We start from the raw sequence: 13,075 nt of genomic DNA, 5'->3' as shown, positions 1-13,075 counted from the left end.
AATATTACCACACCCAAAGTTCAAGGAGACAAGATTAACCTTCTTCTTCAAGAGAGTTGGGTCCTATAACATCAAAGAGCCTAAAATCTCAACACATTTCTCCATGGAACTCGAAATTTAGGGATAAAGAACTGAAATGATTTCGTGGCTTACCTCAAAAATAAAGTAGTGGGTTTTGTAGAGCTCTTCGCATTCAATGCATTGCCGCAAACGGTGCGGCAATCGGATCTCTAGATCAAAAGTTATGGTGGTTTGAAGATCAAACAAGGGTTAGAACTTGAGAGAGTGTTCTTCCCCCTTGTGCCTCTATTTCCAACGTGAATGAGTATTAAGTGAGAAGAGAGAGTGCTGAAAATTAAGGTTTTGATTTAGTTAGGTTGGGCCAAGGGCCCAATATGTGTCTGGTTGGCCCGGTTTGGCCTGTTCAGTCCAATCTTGGTCCGATTTCTATGAAATTGGTATCGAAATTCTCATCTCAATCTTCTCTATCATATTAAGCCATAAAAATCACATTTTTGGTCTTCTAGAATAAGCTCTCATTTATGGGTTAATTATCCATTAATTAACTCTGTTTTACAGCATCTCTTCGTCTTTTCCCCCCAACCCCACCCAAATTCCCTTCCTCCTAATTTCTGACCCCCCACCCCAATTCCCATCCCAGCATCATCATTAGTTCCCACCTTCATCCTCTTCTTCTTCATCTTCACCATGAACCTAAGTCATCAACCTTGTCTTCACCACATCCAAAGGAGTGGTTATAGAAGTCGAAATCACGCCGGCAAGTGTGCCACAAAGCACACTCTGAATAGGTTCCAAGTGAGACTTCTTAGTAGTGTTCAAAACCGCAGCTTTCAAGTACTCAAATGATGAATAACTCAAAACCCCAGCAAGTAAATTCCTCAGCAATGTAGTAGAGTAACCATCATATAACCCTAAAAACCCATCTTTTTCTAAAATCTTCACCAAAACCTGCCAAGATCTTCCTTTTGCACTAGCTTGCATTCTCTGAGTAATTAATTTCTTAGGTACCATTATAGCAGAAGACATAATATTCCCCATTACACCAGCACTCGGTGGAATCAACACAGAAGGGAACCCTTCAATTTTGGATAGAAATGACTTACCGAACTCACAGGTTCTGAAATACACTGCAGAAAAAGCGGTGGATCCAACAATAATCGCAGATATGCCACTGTAAAATCCGAGAATATCCTTTTGCTGGAAGGTCTTCACGACCGCGTCAAGGGCATTCTTGTAAATTTGGGATGCTCTTTTGGTCTTCATCTTGGTCTTGATTGTGTCGAGCGGGTGGAGGCAGACGTAGGTGAAGGCACCGGCGATTCCACCACCGGCCGTGCCGATTAGTGCACGCTCAACGAGGGTGAGGTTTTTGTGCAAAGTTTGGGCCTTTGGGGTGGGTGCAGAGAAGATCATTCACAATAACAACCCTTTATCTTCTCGACGCTGACAGAGATGAAAAAAAAGAAAGTAAAATTGAGAGGAAAAGAGAAAGGAAGGAACGACAGGGAGATGGTCTGGAATGAAAAATATAACTTCTGAGTTGTTGTTGTCATTGAGTTGTTGCTGTCTAGTTTTTTTTCCTATTTTTTTCACTTCAAAATTGAGTTGTTGTTGCTATTGTTGGTGTTGTTTGGATGAAGGGGTGGTGTTGTGATAGGTTTAGATTGATGGATGGATAAAGAATGGTGTGGTGGTGGTAGTGGTGATGACTGATGATGCAGGGGGGATAGTGGTGAGAATGAGGAGGATTTTTTTTGTTTAAGGGCAAAATTGTCCGAAAGATGTTATTTATGGACAAAAGGACGATTTTATAACGTTTTGTAACGTTGGGGATGATTTTAATAACAAAAAAAAGGTCGGGAACGATTTTGATTTTCACCTCAGACCTTAGGGACGAAAAAAGTACTTAACCCTAATAACTACTATTAAATCGTTCTAGCTCAAAATGATTTGTACAAGATTCATTTTAGATAAGTGATTTATTTTTAAATTTATAAACACTTAAAATCTAATATTGCAAACATGACAATAGAATTTCTATATTTAATATTTTTATATTATAAATATAAAAATATAACTCTAATAGAATTTTTATATTTCTAAAAACTAAAAATAAAAGATAAAATAAAGATTTTGAATGATTTGAATTGAATAAGAACCACTTATTCTTTGAGAATTAATATAAATATAGAATATCTAATATAATTAATTTATTATATTATTTATTCAAAGAAAAGATATTAAACATGAAAGAATCAGAATAATAATCTAAATTTTAATTTGAAAATTGAATTAGAAAGGAATTCAATTTTTAATCAATTTTTTTCTACTTGTTCCTAGAGTAAAAAGATTTTCATTTGTTCCTGAATAGCCTTCTTTAAAAGGGCTTCTGCTTTCCGAGTAAAAGTTTTCGTAGAAGATATTATTTTTTGGAATTGAGGTTTATTCGTTTTTAAGTAAACACGTAATTCAACGAGAAGCCCTTTTAAAGGAGGCTATTCAGGAACAAATGAAAATCTTTTTACTCCAGGAATAAGTAGAAAAATATTTATTAAAAATTGAATTCCTTTCTAATTCAACTTTCAAATTAAAATTTAGATTATTATTCTGATTCTTTCATGTTTAATATCTTTTCTTTGAATAAATATTAAAAAATCCTTATTTTTGCTTCTAATTGTTTCAAAAGTAAAGCATTGTTGATTTTTAAAAAAATAATTAATTTTTAATAAAAATATTTTTTTAAAAGATATATTTAAACATGTTTAAAATTTAATAAAAATACTTTATAATTTAAAAAAAAATATCTTTTTTTTTAAATCAATCCAACCAAACATTTTTTTAAGTTATTCAATATATTAACTGCTAAAAAATATCTTTTAAAATGAAGAGAATTATAAAGTGACAAAAGTAAAAAATTAATCACAATTAAATATATAATTTTTATCATGTGCCAATCTCACTATTTTTATTCAAGAATGATAACATTCTCAAATTTTTTTATCAATTTTTTTTATTTTAGTTAATTTTAATCCTTAATATTAATATTATTTTTCTTTGATAATTATAAATAAACTAAAAGAAATCATACTTACACTATATGTGATGTGATTTAATTTCTTTCTTATATTATAGTACTTAAATATAGCATAATATATTATATTTAAAATATTTTTATAATCTATTATTGAAATTTGTCTCTCCCTAAGTTATTTTAATTATGAAAAAGAAAACAGAAATAAAAGAACGAAAATGGTCATGAATGTTAAATAGATCTTCTATGATTGAAAATAATTTTTCTTTTTATCTTTTTTTCATTCTTTTTTAAATAACTTAATAAAAATAGATTAATATTTAAAATAATTAATATTTAAAATTTTGAACAATAATATGCATTTATTAAAACAACATGTTGCTAATATAGTAAAAAAATTGGATTAATAAATAAGTATTATATATGTACAAGAGAAACAAAACTAAATTACAAAATAGTATTATTTCATATAATAATAATAATAAATTAATAATAAAATTTCTGAAAAATAAATAGACAAATAAAGACATAAAGTACATCGTATCAAAGGAAGTCATCTATTTTGGAAAAACAAAAAGGAGAAAAAAAATAATAACAAAAAAATAATGTTATAACTAAAGAGAAGGAAAAAAAAAACAAAAAAAGAAGGAAGGACTTAGTAAATCACGTGGCTCATCCCCTCCCCAACCCTAATTATTTCTTTTTTTTAAACTCTTCCTTCTCTTCTCAATTTCATTTTTTCTTTCTTCATCTTCTCTCCTTCTCTTTCATCTTTTCTATCTTTTCATCTCTTCTTCTTATAATTACACACTATCATTAAATTCACTTCTTTTATTTTATTTTTTTTCTTTCTCTACTCTATTTTATTCATTCAAATTTCATTTATCACAACCCTAAATCATGAAATTTCAACTTAATGAGTGATGAAAGTATTCAACTTTTGAGTTTCGATTATTATTAAAACTTCAAGATAACTCTTTGACTCAATAATTAGCTATACCTCAAATTTTTATCATTCCTATACTTGTGGGTATATTAAAATCCAAAACTAGGGTTATTGAATTAGAAAATTTGGGATTTTTGTCAAAGTGAGTAAGATTATATTAATTGACAACATTAGTAGCTTACAAATATCATTGTTGTCATATTTTTAGAGTTGTAGAGTTATTGGACATCATTTGGTAGCTCGTTGGCGCGCTCATAGTTGCTTCTGGTTCTTTGAAATCAAGTTGTGAGGGGATATTATGTCTATAATTATTTTTAAGTGTATTATTATCAATATTTAAATTGAATCATTATTTTTGGAGTTTAAAAATATTTGATTATTGTAATTTTTGAGTTTTTGAAATAAATATTGATTTGTGAAACTTATAATTTTATAAAAATATACACGAGACGATATTTATAAATTTTGTAAAGCATACATGTTTTCTTATTTAGCTTTAATTGAATTTTAATTAAATTTTAGTGTGCATTCCTATATATATTTGATTTACTATGAAATTTAGTAATATGTTATAAGTATTAGAGATTTTTATAAGTGATTTAGTTTGGATTGGTTTGGGAGACTCTGACTAGAAAACCGTAGTTAACAGCGGTTATGACGTTAATCTAGATGCATCTGACTCAGACCTCAACTAGCAGAGGCGTTGCTAGCCTAACATGTAGGCCACACGTTGGATCTGTTATACCGTACGGGCACACTAGAGGAAAGGACTACCCTTAGAGGTAGAGCCTCTCTAAGTGTGTAATATTCGATTTGATTTGACTTCTGAAATAAGAACTCCCATTTTAGTTCATTCTACTTAATTATTTATCTATTTATTTGCATAATTAGTTAATATTAATTCCTCATCTTTGGAAGGAAATATAATTTTTATGGTAAAACTTATATTGTCTCGTGTGAGTTATAGATGTAATGTTTGCTCATTGAGTTGCAAAACTCACCCTATTATATTCTCAGGTTTTTCGGATACAGGATTCATTTCAAGTTCCATTTCACCAGCTCCTTAGTAGATCTTAGTCATTTTGGTAAGCCCTTCTTCTTTTCAAGGGTTAAGTAATTATGTAATTGAACTTTTGTTCAAAATCTAGATTATGTCAATGCTCCATATGCCACAGGCAGGATCCTCGTGTGGATTATGTTATTTTGAATCTCGAACTGTTTAGATAGAAATGATGATTTGGTTATGTAAGACTTATAGATTTAAATATATACTTTAGTTATCAACTTAATATATATAATGCGTATTTTGACATGTTTGGTTGTGAATATGATTGGAATATGTAGTTATTGTTGTCTTTGAAAATGGATATTTATTGTTGATATAGGGAGATAATATTTATACTGATAAGGTCCTAGAAATAGAAGAGATTCTGTCCATTTTTCTAAAAATTTGGTCGTTTGACTTGTTGAGATACTTGTCCCTTGAGCGCCAGTCATGGTTTGATTTGAACCAACGATCAATAAAATTTGGTTAATGGTTAGAATAAAAAAAGAAAAGTAAAAGTGTAACAAAGAAAATAACACAACATAGAAGTACAAGATTATAATTTTCTCATACTTTCTGTGGGTTAAGGAAACAACTTGTCTTTTTTTTATGATGCTCTCCAAAAAAGTAAAACCATTCAATATATTTCTATTCAATCTTATCTTTTTAATTATTTTATTATATATCTTAATGCTAAAAAAAATGGAATATCAGTGTATTAAAAAAGTATTATAGTACATGTAAAAACCTTCCTATATTATATATAAAAGGCTGCTTCCTGTTCCAATTAATTAAGAGGCATATATAACTTGCTTGCTCCATGTATATATAAGGCTGCGTTGCTTTCCTCTCTAGGAGAGGAAACTGCTAGTGCTAACGGCAGATGACTGAAGTTGCAAGGTAATAGAAAGGTTTAAATATGACTGTACTAGGTTAAAGTGGTTTAGGCTTGTGAATTCTGATTAGGACCCAAAAAAATTGTGCGCTATACTCGTAAGATCTCAATTCTAGTCACATACTCACATGTGATTTAAGTAAAACAACCTCTAGTATAAAGAGTGATTTTACACGTTTAAATTTTTTTAACAACTAAATTTAATTAAGTTAGTTTAAACTTAATAAAAATCAGTTTTATTATTAACGCGTGTGAACACGCTACCTTTTTATATCCGTACTTCTTTACATTCTTCTTTACATTTTTTTTTTCTCTTTTATGTTTCTTCTTACATATTTCTTTGTCATTATCGTTCTTTTATTGCTGTATTTTTTTCTTTTCTTTTTTTTCTTCTTGGTATTTTTACAACATTATGTATGTCTTCTTTTTTTGTTTGATTTTTTTTCTTGTTTTTATTCTTGTTACGAGGATAAAATAAAAGAATTATGAGAAGTTGAAACAAAAAAAAAAAGAAGAAGATGATGATGATGATAACGAAAAAAAAGAATGGAATGAGGAGTTTTGAGTTATGCAATATTTATAAAAAAATAACACCGAAATTGTTTGACCATGATACAGAAATTTTCTGAGTTACACTTATTGGATTGAATTCTTGCCATAAACAAAAATAGCACCGAAATTTTAAAATTTTAACATCAAAATTTTGTTACAAAATACAAAAATCTCTTCTTTAATGCTTTTTTTTTCTTCTTATTCTTCTATCTTTTTTTTCTTTTCTTTTGCTCTTACATCTTCCTTTAAGAGTATTGCTTCTCATATTAGACTTGAATGAACATGTATTGTAATCTTATTTAGTTGAATCAATGTAGATTCACATATATTGGATTGAATTCTTCCTAGAAACAAAAATAACACCGAAAATTGTTTAAACTAATACTGAAATTTCGGTGTCAAAACTAAGATATCTATATGTTATTGTTAAGAAATTTCGATATTATTTTTCTAATAAATTCTACATAAATCAAAACTCTTTCTCTTTCTCCTCCGTATCTTCTACTGCTACTTTTTTTTTTATTTTTTTTCTTTATCTTTTTCTTTATTTTGTCATAATTCTTTTTGTTTCACTCTCTAATGATAACGATAACGATGATGATGATGATAATGATGGACGAGGAAAAAAAAGGAGGAGAAGAAATTGAAATGAAAAGGAAGGAGGAGGAGGCGGCGGAAGTGATGACAATGACGAAAACGAGAAAAAAAAGGAGAAGAAGAAGAGGACAAATCAGCGATGTACGGAAGAGGAAGAAAAAGAAGCGCGGATGAATATGATAAACGGTTATACAACTTGGTTGGATTTAGTTAGATAAATCACTTAGTTGTAGAGTATTTTTTTATCATTTAATAACTTTTATTTTATGGAGAAAAAAAACAAGCCATCAGAATCTATTTCTCTTTTCTCTCCTTACATTTTCTTTTTTCTTTTTCTTTGTGAAACCACCATCACCATGGTCCTTTTCTAACTCTATGACCAAAGCAGGATTGTCGAAAGGAGCCCCAAATGAACAAGAGCCCTTGGAACAAGAGCGGGATCTTCTACACAGAAGTGTCAAGAATGTGCGTAAAGGAAATAAATATTTTACCGGAACAGAAGCGCTTGTATCAAGGTTTGAAGACTAGATACCGCATGAAGAAAGAGGAGAAAACAACAAGATCTATACAGATTTGGTGATAGAAAAAAACCAAGAGCTTAAAAATGACTCTTTCAGTTCTGGTGAAGATGCTATGCACAGTAATGAGAAAACTGTACCTAAAACAAAGAAATCAGATAAGGGCATGGAAGAATCCAAAAGAGAGAATAACAAGTCAGAGATTACGGTAGAAGATATGGGAGAAGAGTTCTTTGACATTGTTATCAATGAGAAAGCCAAAAAAAACTATGAAAGCCTTGGTAGAGATCCCTCGTAGTCAAACTTATGGGAAGAAAAATTGGCTATGTAGCCATGAAAAGAAGAATAGAAAACATATGGGAAAGATTAGGGAAATTTTTTTTATTAATTTGAAACGACTTTTACCTTGTAAACAACATACTAAAAACAAGGAAGATCCAAACAAAATGGTGCAGAATTTTAAAGAGAACCAAAAAATAAAAAAAAAGACTCCTTACCTAAACTAAACACATATTCAAGAAGGGATAGGAACACAAACAACCCACATCCAAGAATGGAAAAACGAGCCACCTGACCATGGAGAAAAAAAAAATCGTCAATTTTGATCACATAGAAATATATATGCATAAAAATATAAAAAATATGATTTTAGGGAAGCATGAAGTTGATAATATGCATCTAAATTAAATCCTTTTTCTCTATTTTAATGATTATTTTATCTTAAAATGTGAGGAATATGACTAGCAATGATTTTAAATGTACCTTTGAAAAAATTGTTAGACAAAATAAACATGATTTAATTATTTTTTTGGAACCAAAAGTTATCTATAAAAATGCTAGAAGTGTTATTAAAAATCTAGAATTTATGCTAGGCCTCAACCTCAAGGCAGAAGATTATTGTGGCCAAAACTTCAAAACTTGGCTAATAGAACTCAAAGTCCTCAGATTGTTACAAGGGACTTCAACGAGATAAAGGACCTATTAGGGAATAAAAGGAGAAGCTATGTTGATTATGTAAAATTCATAAAAATGATAAATAATTAATTAATAAACTAATACGAGCAAAGAAGATTAAGAAATTAGAATTCGTAATTTGGAGAAGTGAAAATATTTAAATACGAATTAAAGCACTAATCTTAAAGGTTTTGGCTCAAAGTTAGGCCAACGGGATAAAACGATTAAACTGGGCCTTACTAAGCCCAAGCCCAAGGCTTAAAAGCCTCAAACCTAGCCATTTTATTACTCATTTCCCATTTATGAGAGTGAGGGGCGGATATGAGAAAAGAAGGGGTAGATGAACCCTAACACTATTCACCATCATCTTCATTCTCCCATAACTTTTGATCCGGAGTTCCGATTAACAAGCTGTTTGAGGCCATGCATCGATCTCCTCATCCTCTTCATTTCTATGTAAGTATTGTGGTGACTAAATCTGAAATCCCTGCCCAATTTTCGAATTCTTCTCTATTTTGTGTTTTTGGGGTACATGGCGTTGAAATCTTGTGATTTTGGTTCTTTAGGAGTACTCTAGCATGAATTCCAAGTGGGTTCTATCCCAATTTCAAGTAGTTTAAGATAAGAAAGTATAATTCCTTTGTTATCCATAATCTTAAATAAAACCCTAGCTTAAAATGTGGATTAAATTGATGTAACTAGATTAAATGGATATAAAGGCTTGCTTGGATTGAGTTATGTTACGGTTTTGTGGTTTGATTTAGTTGTGGAACATTGGTGGAGGCTTGATTGACATTGGATGAAGATTGAAATTATCGAAAGGGGATAGAAAATTCAAGAGTTAGGACCGTCGTCTAAGAGATACGGGTTTTAGTTTCGAGCAAGTATGATGTAAGACTATGTAAAAATCTAGGTTAATTGTCCCTAGGTTAGCATTGAATGAAAAGGTTGATGATGGATTGTGATATAATTGTTTATATCAATTGGGTGTTGATGAGTGCTTTATTATTGAATGAATGAAATTGGATATGCATTAATTGATTTGGTGTGATATGATTGCCTATAATGGCAATTGATATGAAAATTGGGCTGGAGGTCGAGATAGGGTAAACTATTCTCTATATGGTAAGTCACGATAAGTGATGAATTTGCATGAGTGAATTGTTGTTGGATTGTTAAGGTTTGGTTGAGTAATGATATTATTGCTATTCATTATGTTGAGGTGAACTTGGGAATTTGGATTGATTATGTTGGAGTTAATTGGTTGAATGTTGAATGGATAGAACTTGTGAGATGAGTGTTGGGATCATAGTTATCAAAATTGAACCGGCAATTGACCCGGTGAAGTTACTAGGTCACTAGGTTAATGGTTCAACCGATGGGTCAGTGGTCGAACCGTTTAACCCGGTAATAATTAAATAATATATAAAATTATAATACAATATTTATTGAAAAATAAAAATTAGTGTTTAATATTTCATATTATTTAAATTTAAATAAATTATTAGCCTTTAATTTAATGGGTCTAATCTAAAAAAAGCTACATTTAAATAAAATTAATCTTACACATATGAACTAGTGTATGGTTGTAGGCTTAGAGTATTTTCATGTGAACTTTGTTATTATATATTTTATTATTAGCCTATGATTGTCAAAGAAGATTGTCTGGCTTAATGGCAAGGGTGCTGAAGCTTTTGCATAAGGTTCCTGGTTCAATGATCCAGCATGGCCACTGGTGCACCGTGGAGGCGCGCGGGTCATGCGCTCGAACTGCACCGGTTTGCGTTGAACCGTCTAATTTTTAACGGGTTTGACCTCCGTTGACCGGGTTAATTGCAGAAGCGGTCTACATCGTAAACTGAACTTACCAGACCATCGATTCACTGGATTTTTAGTCGAACCGATCGGTCCGGTCCGGTTCTGATAACTATGGTTGGGATGCATAAAAATGGTGTTGGAATGGATTGAAACTGGGTTAATTGAATTTTGGCAAAAGTTAGCAAATTGATAAAATTGGTAAAAACTAAATTTTGACCAACTTTGGCATGTGATAACTTGGCGCTTGGAGTTTGGATTCGCACGAAATTTATCTTAAATTAAAGCTAGTTAAAAGGTCTTTAAAATGGTTTAAGAATGGAAGAAATTGGAATTTTGTAGAGAAAGTTATGAAAGATTGAAACTGCAGTTTAAAAACTAAAATTTCTAAGTATTGCAGAAAATCAGAAATTCTGGTATGCGTGCCCATACACACTATGGTGCGTGTCCACAGAGCAGAACGAGTAATGATGCTTGTGCGTACGCAGAGGGGCATGCTATGCATGTCTAGAAATTTTCAAGTTGTGCATACGCACAGGGGTTATGTGTACACACAAACTGGGAAACCTTTCGGGTGCGTGCGTATGCACAAGGGTGATGCATACGCACAAGCCCTGTTTTCACACTGAAACTCTATTTTTAACTGTTTGGCTTTTCTGGCAAGCTTGTAACCTTCTGTAACCTCCAATTAAGGTTCAATACCTAGTTTTTGGGATCTAGAACGAATGGGAGTGTACGGAATGAATTAAAGTGAATTGTTCCCGGATAAACGCTTGGTTAAGCTAGATGATATGGTTGCGTGGATGGTAGTTCATTCCGCCCGCAGTGGGAACGGTGGTTGGTGGACGAAATTGTGATCCTTAAAATTGATCTCCTTGTACTTATATGGAATTTGAAATTGGCACGAGTGGACACAACTCCGTTCAACTAACCAGCAAGTGTACTGGGTCGTCCAAGTAATACCTTACGTGAGTAAGGGTCGATCCCACAGAGATTGTTGGTATGAAGCAAGCTATGGTCACCTTGTAAATCTCAGTTAGGCAGATTAAATTGGTTTATGGGTTCGAAAATTAATAATAAAAAGAAAATAAAAAGGATAGAAATACTTATGTAAATCAAGAGTAGGAATTTCAGACAAGTCTATGGAGATGCTGTGCTCCTCTTGAAACTCTACTTCACTACTCTCTCTTCCAATCCTTCTTACTCCTTTCCATGGCAAGTTGTATGTAGGGCATCACTATCATCAATGGCTACTTTCAATCCTCTCGGGAAAATGGTCCTATGCGCTGTCACTGCACGGCTAATCGTCTGGAGGCATCACCCTTGGTTGATAGCTACATCCCATCCTCTCAGTGAAAATGGTCCAAATGCTCTGTCACAGCACGGCTAATCATCTGTCGGTTCTCAATCAGGTTGGAATAGAATCCATTGATTCTTTTGAGTCTGTCACTAACGCCCAGCCTTCAGGAGTTTGAAGCTCGTCACAGTCATTCAATACCGGAATCCTACTCGGAATACCACAGACAAGGTTAGACTTTCCGAATTCCCGGGATCCTACTCGGAATACCACAGACAAGGTTAGACTTTCCGGATCCCCATGAATGCCGCCATCTATCTAGCTTATACCACGAAGATTCTGTTGGGGAATCTAAGAGATATGCGCCCGGCCTAAGGTAGAACGGAAGTGGTTGTCAATCACGCGCGTTCATAGGTGAGAATGATGATGAGTGTCACGGATCATCACATTCATCAAAGTGTTGTGCAACGTATATTTTGGAATAAGAATAAAAGAGAATTGAATAGAAAGTAATAGTAATTGTATTGAAACTAGAGGTGCAGCAGAGCTCCACACCCTTAATCTATGGTGTGCAGAAACTCCACCGTTGAAAATACATAAGTGAAAGGTTTAGGCATGGCCGAATGGCCAGCCCCCTGAGTCTAAGGACTAGGCGTCCAGAGATGTCTAATATACTAGTAAAAAGTCCTATTTATAATAAACTAGCTACTAGGGTTTACATGAGTAAGTAATTGATGCATAAATCCACTTCCGGGGTCCACTTGGTGTATGCTTGGGCTGAGCTTGATCTATCCATGAGCTGAGGCTTCTCTTGGAGTTGAACTCCAAGTTATGACATGTTTTGGGCGTTCAACTCCGGATCATGACGTTTTTCTGGCGTTTAACTCCAGACAGCAGCATGTACTTGGCATTCAACGCCAAGTTACGTCGTCAATTTCCGAATAAAGTATGGACTATTATATATTGCTGGAAAGCCCTGGATGTCTACTTTCCAACGCCGTTGAGAGCGCGCCAATTGAAGTCCTGTAGCTCCAAAAAATCCATTTTGAGTGCAGGGAGGTCAGATTCCAACAGCATCAGCAGTCCTTTTGTCAGCCTTTTTCAGAGTTTTGCTCAAGTCCTTCAATTTTAGCCAGAAATTACCTGAAATCACAGAAAAACACACAAACTCATAGTAAAGTCCAGAAATATGAATTTAACATAAAAACTAATGAAAACATCCCTAAAAGTAGCTTGAATTTTCTAAAAATTACCTAAAAACAATGCCAAAAAGCGTATAAATTATCCGCTCATCAGTGGTATTATCCCACTCACGAGTTAATAAGTTTAAATATGATAAATTTACAATGAGTTGGGGTTAAAGAACATACTAACTTATGAAACTAATATAAGTAAATGATAACG

The 13,075-nt window shown here is 32.6% G+C and overlaps 1 pseudogene; it reads right to left on the bottom strand.

The window, feature by feature from the left end:
- Positions 1-669: 669 nt before the first annotated feature.
- LOC130965905 (protein MITOFERRINLIKE 1, chloroplastic-like) lies at positions 670-1,434 on the bottom strand (annotated as a pseudogene).
- Positions 1,435-13,075: the final 11,641 nt, after the last annotated feature.

The sequence above is a fragment of the Arachis stenosperma genome, chromosome 3 (genome assembly GCF_014773155.1).
Source record: "Arachis stenosperma cultivar V10309 chromosome 3, arast.V10309.gnm1.PFL2, whole genome shotgun sequence".
NCBI classification, from domain to species: Eukaryota; Viridiplantae; Streptophyta; class Magnoliopsida; order Fabales; family Fabaceae; genus Arachis; species Arachis stenosperma.
The sequence above is the reverse complement of the archived record's forward strand: the minus strand, read 5'-3'. Positions and strand labels throughout refer to the sequence as shown.